We start from the raw sequence: 6,000 nt of genomic DNA on the forward strand, positions 1-6,000 counted from the left end.
AGTTTCCCTTCTGCAGTACAATCAATCAGCTCAAGTATTTAACGAGCAAGAACAAGGCTCCAGAGTAGTTGTACCTTCAAAAAGCTCCAATATACTCACAGAAGATTGGTAAGGTATTATTAAAAGGCCTTATATTAAATAGTATGGATTCCTTGTATTTAGACACTGAATGAAGCTGATCTCTGTCAGATTTTTGTCCAGGAGTAAAATCTGAACAAGGGAGCAAGATAAATTAAAGATATGTCCTCAGTGGAAGAGCTAAGCAGTTAAAAGTCTCATCAGTACTGGAATAGGAATGCACAAAACAACTGGAGAAAGTTTAAATAGCCTCTTGATCTGTATCTTTAAACCAGGCATTTCAAAAAAGTTAGCTTAGTTTCTGGCAGTAATACCAGTGTTTTATTTGAAGAATATTTTAATAGCTTTCAGTTTTTCCCCCCAAATTTGCACAGTTAACTATGAAACTATTACAGAACTTGGTACTAAAGCCACACTAAAAAACCCCCAACAATATTATTTTTCTTAGAAAAAGCAAAGGCACAGAAAAGCTTCTAATTGATTTACATCAGTCTTAAAGCTTTAGGTGCCTATATCCCCCAAATCCCCAGGAGCAGGTTCATTACTGGGATGTCATACCTCCAGAAGTGAACTCTGGGGGAAAAATCCAACAGTGAAAACCAAGTTGCTGAGCAAAAGAAGCCACCTACTCTGGAAAAATAACCTGTAGTGAAAGACCCTGCTTTGAGTGGCAGGTTGGATCAGGAGACCTCCAGAGGTCCCTTCCAACCTAAATTATTCTGTGACTCTGATTCATACAGCACTCAAAAGTAAAAGCCCACGACAACCCACTCTGAGCAGTCTATGCCTTGCCATACACTGTAAGTCAATGCAGTGACATATGCAATGAACTATATTACCTGATGGTTAATACCAGGCCCAGCTGTGATCGTATAGCATTGACACAGAGGATAACAGCAGTATCGCAGGCCAGAGGCACTCTCCATAAGGCCAATGGAGAACCCTCTAGCGGAAGATGAATGAGACTCCATTTTATCATTGCAAAAGCAAATGAGGTAGTTACTAAGTAGGACTAGTGGCACCAGTGCCAAAATCAACAAAATTAACATGGAAGGAAGGAAGAAGTACATGAATAAAACTCAGAGCTATAAGGTTATCCATACTGAGGGAATATGAAATTTACTGTATCGGTAAATAAATCGGAAAAACAATAGGAAGAAAGCTGATACCACTTATTTTTCAAAACATGATGAAGGTTCTGGAAGGCATCCTTTGGAAAAACAAAGACCACATACCTCTTACGTGAATATTATTTCACATTCAAGGCATACAAAGGCAAAGTAAAATAAAAGATGAAAAGCCGTTACATCTGGAAGGAAAAGTGTAGACAAGTAACACCAGAGGCTACAAACAGCTTTTGTAAGAGCCATAGTTGGATGACACCTTGGAAAACATTAGAGGTACCTTATAGCGTGGTTGAGGCCATCAGCAGTATGCCTATACCAACAGGCAATGAACGGATACACATATTCTTGAAAATGGTGAACTAGGTATGCACCTAGTGCACTGCAGCTGTGAGTGGCTTTTAGTTTGTGCAACCAGACAAGCTGGAAGGCAATTTCCCACACAGGGAATGTGTATAGTGTGGATGTCACGCCCCCAGCACTGACAAGCAGATCCACTCTTGTTGGTCTGCACTACTCGATAATGCAGAAAACATCACTGATGTTTCTGGAAAGGGTCCTAGTACAGCTGCTCTTCACCTGTGGAGTGCTTGCTTATAAGTTATGGACACTAATGAAACTAGATGTCAGTATGCTCAAATACAGAAGGAGTCTTTGTGTTCCTTTTGAGCAGACATTTTTTGGTCATGAACCTATCAGTGCTACTGACAAAAGGAGCATAACAAATATCTGCCAGTCAGGAATGCAGAGACTACCTTTTCATTTAGAAATGGTGTGAATACTGAGGACACTATACAGATAGATTATATATATTAAAAAACAAAGCAGGAAAACTGTTTTCTGCCCAAATACAGATCATAACTTCCAGAGTTACTGCTGCTGAGATGTGGAGAAAATAAGAAAGGTTATTAGCTTAGAGTGCCTAGGACAGCAAGTTTTAAATTCTGGTTATCACTGTAAAAGGCCTCTCAGTATTAAATGGATTTTTATTGTAAAAGTCATAAGAATGTTTCTCGTTCCGCTAACAATAGTGAAGGCACAGCAACACACACACAGAAAAGTTTATGCACAAATGTCTAGCACAAAGGCTGGAGACATTTGACAGTGGTATCAAATGATGAGCTCTTAAAGCTTGCTGTATACACCAGAAAATACAAGCCAAGCAGCCACATGGAGTGACTTGCTCACCTCTTCCATCATACCTCCAGCAACCTATGTCTCCTATGGTTTTTTTGCTTAGTTCCCCAGTATAAGCTTAGTAACAATATTATTATAGATAACATCCCTATCAGAATCGTTTTCACTTGACATAGTGGCATAGAGCAATATGCTGCAAATAAATGAACATAAATTTAATTTTGCATGAGGTACAGATTTAGATATGTAATCACCATTTGCTGAGTGTAGAGGAGCTAATAGTGATTATGTTCCCAGCTTAGCTACTCCAGCTTAGTAAAACAGCTATGTGGACTCAAGCCAGGGAGTTATGCTCACACACTGAGACTTTGCACACAAATGAAGCACTTGCAAATGTGTGTAACTGTGCTCTTTAGCAGATCTGGCCCCGTGTGACTAATATTCCTTTCCAGAATCTACTATTCTCTAGTATTCTGTTATGTTCAATGTTAATTTTCACTTGATTTTAAAGTATATATTTATTTCTTGGATTGTTAGGCAGTACATTAAACTTTCAATAATGCCACCAATTTGTACACCCACAGAAATATAATTTACTCCAAAGTTTTAATCCAATCTGTACTGCATTGACGAGGAAGGTTATTTGCCAATGTTTTGAAGTCAGGCAGGGTGAGAGGGAAGAGCCTTTGCATTTTCCAAGTTTATATCTAGGCCCCAGATGGAAACAATTCTACAACAAAAGAATGAAATCTGGTAGGATATTCTTGAGATCTCGTAAGTTCAGCAGCACGTCACTGGTACTGAGGCCAATTTTCCAGAAGACTGATTTGAATTGCAGAAAAGAGAAGGCCAAGTGGTATTCTAAGTTAACCCATAACATGCTGCAGTGTAGCATTAAATGGGTATTTTATATAATGCAACACATTATATAATTAACTCATGTTACATGTTTGGCTCAGCTGTTAATCTTGACTGATAATATATGTGCCTGTGGTTTTTAAAAGGAAAAACCTCCAGCACTTTAAGGGAGGCAAGTGAATGATGTGAATTTCTGTTACTGATTACAGTACTTACAATACTTTAGAGGATCTGTATTTATAATCTTAATGTTTATCTTTGACATCAGAGGCTTCAATCCACAACACTTAAAACCTTCATACATTTTGTTGCAAAAAGCTACCATTGAAACAAATAAATGATACCCCCTATCAGCCCACACATCTTTCAAAATAGATTGTTAAACTAATCAGTGAGCGAAAACAAAAGGCCTTTTAAAGCCTGCCAGCAAAGATGGAATGAATTACTTCTGAGATGCAAGGCTGCAGAGCTGGTAGCTCGCTAAGTAATCAGTCTTGAAGACTATTCGCCTTTCAGAGTTCTTAAAAAAAAGTTTCGTGGCAAAATTAACATCCATTTTAACATCTGTTTTCTAGCAGAGGAAAGATAGTCTTGTGGATTAAAGCTGAGGACTTCTGGACTCAGATTTCCCTGGGAGCTTTGGCCAAATCACTTAATCTCCCTCTACTCCATTCTTCGTAAGTAAAATGGGGGATAAAAATATTTCCTTGGGCTGCCTTTATCACTTACAGTAAAAGCTCTTTTGGTGGAGGTTGTGTCTCATATGGGGACATAGAGCTCTTATGACAAAGTGGTTCTGATCTCAGGTCCTTTGGGCCCTATTGTACAACAAATGAAGAAAAGTAATCAGAGAACAGGCTGAGGTATCACATGCTCAGGGAGTTATATCATATACACTAGAGCTGACAGAAAAAAAATCAGTAAAATAAGATATGATTAATGACTTGGGAATTTTTTCATGAAACTACCAGGAGTTTCATGAGTTTTGTGACTAGTCATTGTTGGGAAAAAACATCGTGACAGACAATCATCCTTCACAAGGGCTCAGTGAACTCAGATGAAATTATTAAAAGTAAAGCAAATAAACGTAATTCATTAGGTCTGAGAAGAGCTCTCAGCTTAGAAATCTTGTTTACTCTGAAAAATCTCAAGCCTAGGTAACTTCGAGACATGAAGCCCCCAAAACTGATGCTGATGCTGAATATAAGCAATTGGAACTTGAAATAATTTTTTAAATGATTGTCTTCTCCTAAAGCAAGGGGATTTTCCCACATTGCCTATAGCATCAAGCTTCTCATTCTTAAAAAACCACTCATATTGGTTTAAATAACGGTTTTAAAATGTCAAAACTAAAATAGTTACTGGGTGAATGAAGAGATTTGTCAACCAGCTTGAGACTGAGATAAAAAACTAAAATAAATATCCAAAAGATCTCAAACATGAAAATATAAAAAACGGATGGGTTTTGAAACTTTATACAGTAAACCTGGTCTTTTTATTTCTTTTTATAGAAATTGCTTGGCTTTTTTTACTGATAGGTAATACTAACTTTCTATAAACATGCTCTCCTGAAGGTTGAAATTCTTGGTGGGTTGAAAATGGTGTTTGATTACCTACTGTGCATTGCAAATTTAGGTTTCTTCAATCAACCTGCCAATCAACTTCTTCCACTGTAAATAAATACACTGAACAAAACTGAAGAAAAAAAGGAAGACCAAACAGGGAATTCTGTTAAAGCTAATAATTCTTATCTCTCATTCCCTCCTGTATTCCTAGCAGTGCATGCAGAACAGCATGAAAAGCAGAAGTCAGGGAGCAGTGAAATAAAATGAGGGCAGAGGGGCACAAGGGCACACACAAAATGGAGAAGACACAGCAAGCTAAGTGAATGACCATCTTGTCTTAAGAATTTTCATGTTCGTGCAGTTCTTCAAAGCCGGTTGAAGCAGAAAACAGTTAAATGGAGCATAACCAGAAATGAACTAATCAGTTGTTGTATACTTATTACTGCTCAGGTCAGCATAACCTTTCCATATTTTGATACATTTTTAATCTCACTTTTCAAGCAAAAATAATTTTACTTTTCTGACACAAATCTAACCCTCCTGAATTATTTTTTTAAATGAATGTGTTACACATTTTAGAGAAGAAAAATAAGGCTGTAACTAGAGGTAAGCAGATATAAAAAGATAGTTTCCACAAACATTTATCTGATTGTTCAAATTATATTGTTTGAACTTTTGTACTGCCAATATGTGTATCAACACATATGTTCTCACCAGGAGTGTATTGCAGAAATGTTTATAAAATAGTTCTAAATGTATAGTCATGAAAACTGCATTTTGTATTTGCAATCAGGAGTGTTTGTGCATAAAAAGCTTTGAGAAAGAGTTGGGACCATGGGACCTAGTGGTTTCTTCCAACCTAAACTATTCTATGATCCTATTAAAATAAATTTTTATGAGTTGTTCGTATCTAATCAGTAAGGAGATTCATCTCATGTGACTCATTTTAAATCAAAAAGGCTTATCAAATACTGTAAGCTACTCACAATCAAACCACTAGCAAAAAATTGTCCAAAATAAGTTTTCCAGTGACTTAAGCAATGGAAATATTGGTGGAAAATTGTAAGGAATGACAATCAGGACAGAGAAAAAAAACCCCAAAACAAATAGATAAATCACCAGTAACAGCTTATATGACACAGTTTGTGAAGAAATGGAGAAATCTTAAGACCCCAGAGCCCAATTTTTCTGTTTTTCTTAAAAAAAGTTTCTGCATTTCTGTGAAATGCCAAACTATT

Source organism: Harpia harpyja, chromosome 8, assembly GCF_026419915.1.
Source record: "Harpia harpyja isolate bHarHar1 chromosome 8, bHarHar1 primary haplotype, whole genome shotgun sequence".
NCBI classification, from domain to species: domain Eukaryota; kingdom Metazoa; phylum Chordata; class Aves; order Accipitriformes; family Accipitridae; genus Harpia; species Harpia harpyja.